At 39.4% G+C, this 12,859-nt stretch overlaps 1 protein-coding gene across 5 annotated transcripts in view; it reads right to left on the bottom strand.

Annotated features, from left to right (window-relative positions):
* The window catches only part of foxp1b (forkhead box P1b), a 409,787-nt gene extending 399,343 nt beyond the window's left edge, over window positions 1–10,444 (bottom strand). For 2 of the 5 annotated variants that reach the window (XR_007439200.1, XM_049479473.1), the window contains exon 1: window positions 10,350–10,444. The gene's annotated coding sequence lies outside the window, so the exon portion shown is untranslated. The remainder of the gene's footprint in view (window positions 1–10,349) is intronic. The other 3 variants (XM_049479470.1, XM_049479475.1, XM_049479474.1) reach the window with 2 other exon arrangements.
* Window positions 10,445–12,859: the final 2,415 nt, after the last annotated feature.

The following is a 12,859-nucleotide window of genomic DNA, read 5'->3' as shown; positions in this document are numbered from 1 at the left end:
TTTTGCTTGTTTTTATACAGAAAATGTGTAAAATTGTGAAAAAAAAAATGTCCACCTTAACTGACCATAGGCTCTAGGATTGTGTATTGTCCTGAACATTATAAAACATGGAAATACAGAGTTATATACTGCATATGAATATTTAAAAATATATTGTGCTTTCCTGATAACACTCCGTTCTGTTTTACACCATCATAAGCATACACAATCTGAGAAAAAGTAAAATATATATATATATATATATATATATATATATATATATATATATATATATATATATATATATATATATATATATATATATATTTTTTTTTTTTTTTTTTTTTTTTTATAAAATATAAACAGTGGATCTAAACTAATGTCTGACCCAAACTTTACATGGAAACTATAAATGAACAATAAATACTGGTTAACAATTATACATATAGATATACTGCAATATATCTATGTATGTTTACAATTTTCCTACACAACACGTAGGGTTTATATAGTATATACTGTAGAAAACAGTATTAAAACTCTTTATCAGAGCAGTACAGGGTTAATATCACCCAATCCCCGGTGCTGATAGTGTGAAAAAAGACAAAAAAATAAATAAATAGGACTTAAACAGCATCAGCCAGGTGAGGCACACAGGTGCGCAGTCTCTGGATTTCTCCATGTTTGCAGGATATTTGTGGAAAGATATGAGAAACTGTGTCAATACAGAAACTAAGATAAAACAAATAACTTCAGAACATCTGAGCAGCAGCTCAGCCCACACAGGCCACAGGCCGAAACGTCTTACACACAGAAACACTTTACAAAAACACAAAACGCCTCGTTTTATATTCAGTTTCCTAACCAGGCTAAAACGAGCCGCTCTCACCTGCTCTGAGGAAACATCTCGCACTCAGATAAGGGCTTTAGAAGATCAGGAACGGCACAGAGAAGCCCTCAAAATGTACAGAAAACAGAAACTTAACTTCAGGATCCTCCACCGTGGCCAGACAAGAAGCTCCAAAGCAGTAATTTTAAAGTGCTGTATATCAAAACAAATCTAGGATCTATCTGAAAATATTTTTAATTTTAAAATAGCCTTCGATCTAAAAGTTATAAAATTTGGGATTTTTAAAGAGAACCTCTTGAAATCTCAAACAGATTTTGTGTGGCTATGGATAAGAGGTGGAAAACGTACTAAAAAATTGTAATTAAGTAAAAGTACATTTACTTTTACAAATTAGAATATTGATCAATAAGACAAATTGATACTTTTGGAGCAGTGTGGGCAGTGTGCCAAGTCCTGCTGGAAAATGAAATCTGCATCTCCATAAAAGTTGTCTTCAGCAGAGTGAAGCTGTAAGATATGAAGTGCTGTAAGATTTTGTGGGAAAACAAAACTGCACTGACTTTAGACTTGATAATAAAACACAGTGGATCAACACCAGCAGATGACAGACATGTCTCTCCAAACCATCACTGATCATCAGTAAATTTTACATTTCATTTAAAGTAAATGAAGGGAGCAGAGTCTGGAGGAAGAGTGGAGAGACACACAGTCCAAACTGCTCGAGGTCCAGTGTGAAGTTTCCACCAATCAGTGATGGTTTGGAGAGTCATGTCTGTCATCTGCTGGTGTTGATCCACTGTGTTTTATTATCAAGTCTAAAGTCAACTTTTACGGAGATGAGGATTTCATTATCCAGCCGGACTTGGCACACTGCCCACACTGCGACCCACAATTTTTGGGGTTTTATTGGCTGAATTACTGAAATAAACTAACTTTTCAATGAATGTATAAGTTTTTGAGATGCACCTGTAGTTGGCCAAAATGTTTTATCAGAGCAGTGCAGGGTTAATATCACCCAATCCACAGTGCAGATAGTGTGAAAAAAGACAATTTTTTTTTAAAAGAAAATAAACAGCATCCGCCAGGTGAGGCACACAGGTGCGCAGGCCCTGGATTTCTCCATGTTTGCAGGATATTTGTGAAAAGATACAAGAAACTGTGTCAATACAGAAACTAAGATAAAACAAATAACTTCAGAACATCCGAGCAGCAGTCTATTAAGTTTCCTAAGCAGGCTAAAATGGCCCTAATCAAACCGAGAGGAGCTTCACAAGCCCAAAAACAGCACAATGATGTTCTCCAAACGTCCAGAAAACAGACGTTTAGCTTCAGGATCCTCCACAGCAGCAGGACGAGCAGCTCTTCGGGCCTGAGGAGCAGGGAGGGATGGGCGAGGGAAACTGATCCCAGCTCAGCTGTCAGCACCACAGCTGGCACAAAGGGACTTGTGACAATCACACCATTCCGACCCCTAATCCGCCCACTAATCCAATCAGTCTGGCTCTGCTCTCCAACAGCGAGACACGGAGGATGAGTCCTGCTCACAGATCAGGATATAGACTGGGAGAACTGGCACACACTGACCACGGGACAGGAGCAGGACGTGGAGGGGTCTCTCCATGATCTCCTGCTCTAAATCACGTATGTTTATTCATTACAAAATAATCTTAAAACCGGGATTTTCTGCATTGATTATTCGTGTTTTTTTTTTATGTATAAACAAGATTCAAAGAGCTTTAGAAGTTTTGAAAAGTTTCTTTTCAAATTGAAAACCTCTGTAATATAATCAAGAGGAAGACGGATGATCACAAACCATCAAACCACCAAACTGAACTGCTTGAATTTTTACACCAGGAGTAAAGCAGCATAAAGTTATCCAAAAGCAGTGTGTAAGACTGGTGTAGCTTAACGTAGCTTGTTTTTTTACACGGTAAACATGCAGACTACAGTCCGATCTTCTCAATTCTGAATGGTGAAAGAGCTTGCGCTTAGATTGGTGAGCAGCTAATGCTAATGCTGCTCCAGCCTTAGTGCTGGAGAAACTTCACTGAAACTCCTGTATAACTCTGTACTTCAGCAGAGTGGCTTTACTGCTCCTTAATACCTGACTGGTAGAATTCATACATAAGGAGCACCGGATTATTAAGAGCTCTGACTATTTTTGGAAATTGTTTAAACAGTCTTTTTGTGATAAAATTGGATAAATATAAATGAAAATGAACACTACTGAAAATGAACACTACTGATTTCTCTCCCATTTTTGAGGCCTCAGACCCAGAGGTAAAGGTTAAAGCTTTTTCCTCCATGATTTCCTCTATTCTGGATACAGCTGTCCCACTAAAGAAGGTGGCGATTACTAATAAAGACAAGCCGTGGATGACCGTGCAAATTAAACATCTGATAAAAAAGAGACAGTTTGAGTTTTGCTCTGGAAATAAAACTGCTTATAGAAATCTACAATCAGTCATCGTAAAAAAGATCAAGACAGCAAAGCAGGAGTACTACAAGAAAGAGGTGGAGGAACTGCGGTTTTCCAGTTCTAAACAGTGGTTCAAATCTATTTCAGCACTAATGGGAAAAGAGAATTCTAAGCAGGCTATAATATCACAAGATCCCGAGTCTTTGCAGCAGGAATGTGATATTTTGGTCAACCACTTCACGTCAGTATGGGATCAAGTGGCTCATACTACTCCCTCTGAGGAGGATATTTCCAACAAACTCTTGAATGGCTCCATACCCTTTCTGAGTATTGGTCAGGTCAAAGGTAGACTCCGTAGAGTCAAAGGGGGAAAGGCAGCTGGACCTGACGGTATACCCTCTTGGGTTTTAAAGTCCTTTCATGAAGAATTGGCACCGGTGCTGTGTGATATATTCAATGCATGTATCCAACACAATACATTTCCTAAGCCATGGAAAGAAGCACTGGTCAAAGCTGTGCCTAAAAAAGCTAGGCCTAGCTTTCCAGTTGACTATCGTCAGATATCCTTAGTCAGCTGTGTTGGCAAAGTATATGAAGGAATTCTGAGAGATGTCCTTTTGGAGGACACAGCTTCTAAAATTGCCTCTTCCCAGCATGGTTTCATGACAAAAAGATCAACTGTGACTGCTCTGATTCAGATTCTGCAAAGCTGGCATGAAGCACTTAACAACCAACCTAAGATGGATGTTCATGCTGTGTTTGTTGATTTCTCACGTGCATTTGATACCATAAAGCACTGTCAACTGCTACAGTTACTTGCTAATATGGCTATCAGACGCCCCCTTTGGCTCACTGTGAGGAGTTATCTGACTGACAGAGTGCAGAGGATTCAGTGGGGTTCTTGTATATCTGAGCCCTATGCAATACCTTCTGGTGTCCCACAAGGGGGTCTGTTATCTCCATTGCTCTTTGTTATTTGTATCAACAGCCTGGATTCTCGTCTACCTACTTCTCTTCTTCCGGTGAAATATGCAGATGATCTTACAATCACAGAGCTTCTGATGGGGTCTCTACCAGGCTTGACTCAGAAAGCCCTAGACTCAGTGGCTGACTGGGGACAGGAGTTCTCACTGACAATGAATGGAGCTAAGACCAAGGATATGGTAATCAGTGCTAGACGTCAGGACAATATCCCTTCTCCACCTTCTCCGATCATTTCTGGCCAAAACATTAGTAGAGTCACCACTTTCAAATTGCTTGGAGTTCAGATCTCGTCTGATCTATCCTGGGATGCTCACATTAACTATTTGATTTTAAAGACAAGACCCAGGATACATTATCTTGCTGTTGCCAAAAGAGCTGGTCTTCCTTGTGACGTGCTACAACAGATATACGTGACTTTCATACGCCCAATCCTTGAATATGCTAGCCCAGTTTGGGGTGGGCTGACAAAAAAACTCTCAGAAGAGTTGGAAAGGGTTCAAAAACGGTGCTGCAGAATTATTGGCATCCCATCATCATTTCTTCCACCACTCAGTGAAAGGCGTGATGAGGCTACCCTGCGCGTCCTCACCGACATTCTTAAGGATGAATCATCCCCTCTACATGACTTTTTGCCTTTAGCCCCAACATCTACTTACTCACTTCGTTGGCAGCGGGAATTAGTAGTACCTGTGAGCAAAACTAAAAGACATGAACTCTCTTTTATTCCTCGTGCTCTTAAATTGTATTATAAGTGACTTACTTAGTTTTATGTATTAGACTTTTTATGGTATTGTTCTAAAGTTAATATGTTTCTGTTTTTATACTGATTGTTGAATATTTGACACATTTCAGGTCCCACTGCTTAAAAAATAGTTTTTATGCTGTTGTGTCCTGCCTTGTCAAATTTAATAAATGAAATGAAATGAAATGAAATGAAATGAAAATGAATTAAAAAATAAACCTTAAGGGACAACCCGGATGTGTTTTCTCTTGTTTTTTTATTTCCCAAAGTATCAGATCAGGACTTTATTTTTTGGGGTTTGGGCGGTTTTGGGAGGGACCACCGACTGGCATCTAGCGTTACTATGGCAACGGGAGACTGCACCCATCAGACAGTTTCTGACCAATGGCTGCTCTGCACAGCATGTGCGTCCCAGCATGGCACAGAGACCGAACAGCTGCCCGCTAACACTGCAGGAGACAGGACACACACACCACCACCTCTACAGACCCATCATCACACACACACTCACACACACTCACACACACTCACACACACTCACACACACTCACACACACTCACACACACTCACACACACTCACACACACTCACTTCATTATTATTATTCACAGGCCTCAGTTTCACCTTTACGTTCATTACAGTCGGTCACATGCAGTGCTGAACTTAAACCCATATAGCAAAAATGTATAATGTTATATAAGACCAACTGGTACTTTTGGCAGTGTGGGCAGTGTGCCAAGTCCTGCTGGAAAATGAAATCTGCATCTCCATAAAAGTTATGAGCAGAGGGAGACATGAAGTGCTGTAAGATTCACCTTTATAATACAATACAAATACAACGAATACAAAGTGATCGAAAATCGGGTCCCAACATGTACAGCTCTGTAAAAAATAAATAAATAAGAGAGCACTTAAAAATGATGAGTTTCTTTGATTTTACCAAATTAAAAACCTCTGGAATATAATCAAGAGGAAGATGGATGATCACAAACCATCAAACCACCAAACTGAACTGCTTGAATTTTTGCACCAGGAGTAAAGCAGCATAAAGTTATCCAAAAGCAGTGTGTAAGACTGGTGGAGGAGGAGAACATGATGCCAAGATGAATAAAAACTAAGATTAAAAAACAGGGTTATTCGACCAAATATTGATTTCTTTCATTATTATTATTATTCACAGGCCTTGAATTTTTAAACTTGAATTTTGTAAAATGAATGTTAACAGTTTTTAACTTTTTAACTTATTTTTGTTTTGCCTCAGTGCACTCGGATAATCGTGGTATTTCTGTCTGATATTTGATTTTATAAAGATTTCGATTTTGTAGAAAAAAAAAAACAGTATTGTTATATATCATCGTTATCTTGGGCAATGTATCGTAATAATTTCGTATCGTGAGATACCCTGCGATTCCCAGTAGTACTACAGGATGGATGAATAGACTAATTGCAAAAAGTTGGAATATTGAGCTACTTAGGCTTTAACAGATTCACAAGTAATATGCCTCATTTTACATTTTAAACTTTAATTTTTAAACTTGAATTTTAAACTTACTTTTGTAAAATGAACCTTAACAGTTTAAATTTTTTGCCTTTTTTATTTCTATCTATATAAAATATTAGATTTTATAATATAGGGCTTTGGAGAACGGATCGCGGGTCGCGGGTTTTGAGCACATGGTGGAGAAAAGTGTGAGAATGAGCTTCTCAGACTGAGAGACGAGGAGGAGCCGAGAAATCCGTGAGCTTTTAAACCCGGGTCAGGCTCCGTTTACTGAGGTCCGTTTCTGCATAAGTGAGCACACAAACCCCAGTGCCTGTTCAAACACACTCTCACTCACTCTCACACACTCTCTCTCTCGCCCTCGCGCTCTCGCTCTCGCGCAACTCATGACAACGGCCGCAGCAGCACTGTTTGATCTCCAGTGTTTTCCTTAATCTGGGTTGTCAAGGTTCGCTTGTTGAAGGCTGTTTACTTCTGCAAAAAAGTCTCTCGCGCTCTCTTTCTCTCTCTCTTGCTCTCGCGCTCTCTCTCTTTCTTTTAGACAATGACTGAGCTCTTCTCTAATCCGAGGTGTTGATGTGGGTGCCCAGCACTGCTGCTATAAATGGTTACAGTAGATTATAAAATAATAAAGCTCAATATCAGCCCTTATCAAAACAATACAATAGAACTGTGTTCAAAAATAGAACGGTGTTCCTTTTTCGTTGTTTTACTCTGTTCTGTTATTTCTACTCAAAATAGAATCTTAAATCTATTTAACAAAGGCATCACTGATGTGATAAACAGATTTGTATTTATTTTTGTTAAAATGATACTATATGCTTTGAGAATAATTAGGGGTTTAAGAAAATAGCGATTTCTTATCATATTGCAATATTTTGTTTTGCAATATTGTATCATTTGAAGAAAAAAATAGTGGTAATTATCATTAGTGGTGGGCGATATCGCCCTAAAATATATATCACAATGTTTCAGGATGTTTTTGCGATAACAATATTGCAACGATAAATTACTTTATTATTATTTTACTTTTATTATTAGTATTATTATTATTAGTAGTAGTAGTAGTAGTAGTAGTAGTAGTAGTAGTAGTAGTAGTAGTAATACAAATAATAATAATAATAATAATAATAATAATAATAATAATAATAATAATAATAATAATGTTTTACTATAACTACAAGGGTTTTATACATTCAGTTAAAACAAAAAAAAATAAACATCGGTCTGTTTCATAAAAGCATAAGTGTAACAAAATAAAACACCTCCTTTACAAAGGCAGTGTTACAGGTAACACACAGGCTACAACTGCTTTACAACCTTAAAAACTTAAAGGAAGCATTGCATATAACACATATGTACTCAAAGCCACCACTTACTTAAGTATCTTAAGTAATACACCTCCTTTACCAACTTAAACTTTACAAACTTAAGGGCAGTGTTAAACACAACACATAGGCTCCACTTCCTTTACAAACTTTACAAACTTAAGGACAGTGTTAAACACAACACATAGGCTTCACCTCCTTTACAAACTTTACAAATGTTTACAAGTTTTCACAAACTCAACAAACTTAAACTTTACAAACTTAAGACATTGTTACATGCAACACAGAGGTTACATCTCCTTTACAAACTTACAAAATTAATGGTTACAGGTTACACACAGGCTACACCTCCTTTAAACATAAAGGCAGTAATATACGTAAAACACAGACTACACCTCCATACAACACATAGGCTACACCTTCTTTACAAACTCAACAAACCTTGCAAACCTAAGAACAGTGTTCCACATAACATAGTCTACACCTTTCCAAACTTTACAAACTTATGGGCAGTGTTACATGTTACACGTGCCAACTCAAGGGCAGCGTTACACATAACACACAGGCTACGTCTCCTTTACAAAATAAAAGTAAGTGCGGTGCTACACTTTACACACATGTAGTCAGACACCACACACCCCTCCTTTACAAACTCAACAAACTTTACAAACTTAAGTGAAGTGTTACATGTAACACAACAGGCTCCACTTCCTTTCCAAACTTTACAAAGTTATGGGCAGTGTTACATGTTACACATTGCACATGCAAACTTAAAGGCAGAGTTACCCGTTACACAGTCTACACCTTTACAAACTTCAAAAACTTAAGGCAGTGTTACACTTTACACATATGTAGCTAAAGCCACCACTTGTAAGTACCACACATGGGCTACAACTCCTTTACAAACTCAACAAATTTTACAAACTTATGTGCAGTATTATTTGTTACACACAGGCTACACCTCTTTTACCACCTTAAACTTAAGGGCAGTGTTACATGTAACAATCTACACCTCCTTTACAAACTTAACACACTTCACAAACTTAAGGGCAGTGTTACACGTTACACATAGACTACACCTACTTTACAAACTCAACAAATTTACAAACTTAAGGGCAGTGTTACATATAACAGTCTACACCTTCTTTACAAACTTAAGGGTAGTGTTACATTACACTTTACACACATGTAGCCAAAGCCACAACACACAGGCTACACCTCCTTTACCAATTTAAACTTAAGGGCAGTGTTACATGTAACAAGCTACACCTCCTTTACAAACTTAACACACTTGACAAACTTAAGGGTAGTGTTACACTTTACACATATGTAGCCAAAGCCACCACACACAGGCTACACCTTCTTATACACATATTTAGCCATAGCAACAACACATATGCTACACGTCCTTTACAAACTTAAACTTACAAACTTAAGGGAAGTGTTACACCTCCTCTACAAACTTTACACACTTAAGGGCAGTGTTACACGTTACACATATGTAGCCAAAGCCACCACACACAGGCTACACCTTCTTAACAAACTTAAACTTACAAACTTAAGGGCAGTGTTGCACGTTACACATAGTCTACACCTGCTTTCCAAACGCAACAAACTTTTCAAACTTAAGGGCAGTGTTACATGTAACAGTCTACACATTTATTACAAAATTAAGGGTAGTGTTACACTTTACACATATGTAGCCAAAGCCACAACACACAGTCTACACCTGCTTTACAAACTCAACAAACTTTACGAACTTAAGGGCAGTGTTATCTGTAACAGTTTACACCTCCTTTACAAACTTTACATGTATGTAGCCAAAGCTACAACACATATGCTACACATCCTTTACCAACTTAAACTTACAAACTTAAGGGCAGTGTTACACCTCCTTTACAAACTTCACACACTTAAGGGCAGTGTTACACGTTACACATATGTAGCCAAAGCCACCACTCATAGGTGCCACACAGTTTACATCTCCTTCACAAACTCAGCAAACTTTACAAACACAAGAACAGCGTTACACACAAGCTAGATGTTACATGTTACAAGTTACTAGTTGCACGTGCAAACGGCTGCTGCCAGCAGTGCGCGTGGGGTTGATTTACCTGCACAGTAACTAGTAGAGCGTGCACTGAGAGTGTGTGTTGTGCTTCATGCATGGTTACAATGTGTCTCTGTAACTTTGTTTAGCAGCGGTTCGCTACTTTGATCTGAGCGGGTAACTTGTGGATCAGACGGCAGAATCAGTCAGAGTCTCGCGGGACTGAACTCGTGCAGTTTTATCTGTTTAAAGCGGACAGTTATCTCGTTCCTGCGCTAAAAGAAGGAACTCGCGTCCTGGCGCGCGCACGCGTGTTTGTGTGTTTGTTTGTTTGTTTGTTTACTTGTCTAGTTTCCTCCTCACCTTAGAAACAGCGCGCGAGCGCAGGTACAGCAGCGGGGCGCTCGCGGAGCGACGGGACAGCGGAGCCGCGCGCGCGTTACACATAAAAAGAGAGATAAAAGAAAGTAGAAACAATGTATCTGTTTGAACTTACCGCAGCAGCGCGCGCGGAGGAGACGCAGGAGTTAGTAGTAGTAATAATATCAACTATCGGCACTTCTTCTGCAGCAGGAGCGCGTGCGCTGGCGGAGCACGCTGTAAAGTGCGCGGCGGTATCACTCCGCGCGGAGGGACTAACTAACCGGGGTCTGCGGAACTCCGGGTCTCCCCGCGGTACCGAACCGGCGGATTTACCGCTCCCCTCTCTCTCTCTCAGCGCCCTGAGATAAAACAGAGAGATAGAGAGTGATAGAGAGAAATAAAGCAGCGGATTTATATTTAGTTATTTCTCCATTCTGCTGCTGCTGCGAAGTCTGACTGACGTCACATCCACCTGCTGTATAAACATTAGCAGCTCCTGATAACATCTAATAAACCTTCATTACATCTGATAACATCTACTAAACCATTTCTCTGAGATACAAACATAAATTCTGAGATATTATCTCAAAATATTAAAATAATGTGACATTTAATAAACATGAATTACTTCCACTTTCATGTACTAAACCATTGTTCTGAGATACTAAATATAAAAAATGAGATAGCTTCTCAACATAATGAGATAGCATCTGAAAATATTGAGTTATCTCAAAATGTCAAAATTATGAGCTAGTGTCTCAAAATGATGAGATAGCATCATAAATGAATGACTTAATGCGATCTCTCATAATTTTGAGATACTATATTAGCAAAATACATCTTCAAACAGTCCATTATTATCTAAAAAGAATTGAGACAGCATTATAAATGATTGACCTGTTATTTCAAAATAATATCTTAGATTCTCAAAATAATGAGATCATAATTTTGAGATACTAAGTGATTCTTTGACAATGATTTTTGCAGACTTTGTATTTCAAAATAATGAGATAGCAATTTACTTAACAATGAGAAAATATATACCACCCTCACCCCTCCAGCATCGCCTCCTCCACCCTCACCCCTCCACCCTCACCCCTCCAGCATCGCCTCCTCCACCCTCACCCCTCCAGCATCGCCTCCTCCTGCATCACCTCCTCTAGCATCGCCTCCTCCACCCACACCCATCCTGCATCGCCTCCTACAGCATCACCTCCTCCACCCTCACCCATCCACCCTCACCCCTCCAGCATCGCCTCCTCCTGCATCACCTCCTCTAGCATCGCCTCCTCCACCCACACCCTTCACCCCTACAGCATCACCTCCTCCACCCTCACCCCTCCTGCATCACCTCCTACAGCATCGTTTCCTCCACCCTCACCCCTCCAGTATCGCCTCCTCCACCCTCACCCATCCTGCATCACCTCCTACAGCATTGCTTCCTCCACCCTCACCCCTCCTGCATCGCCTCCTCCATCCTCACCCCTCCAGTATCGCCTCCTCCACCCTCACCCATCCTGCATCGCCTCCTACAGCATCACCTCCTCCACCCTCACCCCTCCTGCATCACCTCCTCCCTCATCGCATCCTCCACCCTCACCCCTCCTGCATCACCTCCTACAGCATCGCTTCCTCCACCCTCACCCCTCCACCCTCACCTCCTCCACCCTCACCCCTCCTGCATCACCTCCTCCACCCTCACCTCCTCCACCCTCACCCCTCCTGCATCACCTCCTACAGCATTGTTTCCTCCACCCTCACCCCTCCTGCATCACCTCCTCCCTCATCGCATCCTCCACCCTCACCTCCTCCATCCTCGCCTCCTCCACCATCGCCTCCTTCAGCATCGCTTTCTCCAGCATCGCCTCCTCCTTCCTCACCTTCTTCAGCATCGCCTCATATTAATCTTTATTTAAAAACATTGCTATCTTATTGTTTTGAGATACTAAATCATTATTTTAGATACTATATCAGCAAATTACATCTTAAAACAGCCAATTAGTATCTCAAAATAATGAGACATCATCTCAAAATAATAAGATATTATCTCAAAATAATAAGATAGCGTCTCAAAATAATGGGATGCTATAGTACAAATAGTAAGATATTGTCTCAAAATAATGACTTTTTATCTGAAATCAATGAGAAAGCATCTTAAAAGGAGTGTCTCAAAATAGTGAGATATTGTCTCACAATAATGACTTACTATCTTAGAATAGAGAAATCAATGAGATAGCATCTCAAATTAATTAGAGAGTGTGAAAAAAAGTGAGATATTGTCTCAAAATAATGAGAAATCATCTCATAATAATGAGATATTTGCTCAAAACAATGAGAGAGAGACAGAGAGAGAGAGAGAGACAGAGAGAGAAAGAAGATCTCAAATCATTTTCAAGAGCTTTCACTTTTCACATATGATTTAAATTAATTGTCCAAACAATAAGTTTGTGTTTGTAAGGCTTTTTTTTACAACAAAGAGCTAAAAAAACTGCACTAATGCACTAAAATACAATAAAATAAACCCTAAAAATGGTTAATCTAACATATGATGAAAGCTTATTGAATGTAAAAACACTTTTCAATTTACAGTAGAATCTTTAACAGACACGGTTTAATCAGAGTTAAATGATTGTATTTATCTAT

This window comes from Astyanax mexicanus, chromosome 5, assembly GCF_023375975.1.
Source record: "Astyanax mexicanus isolate ESR-SI-001 chromosome 5, AstMex3_surface, whole genome shotgun sequence".
In the NCBI taxonomy this organism is placed as follows: Eukaryota; Metazoa; Chordata; class Actinopteri; order Characiformes; family Acestrorhamphidae; genus Astyanax; species Astyanax mexicanus.
This window is presented reverse-complemented; position numbering and strand designations above follow the sequence as displayed.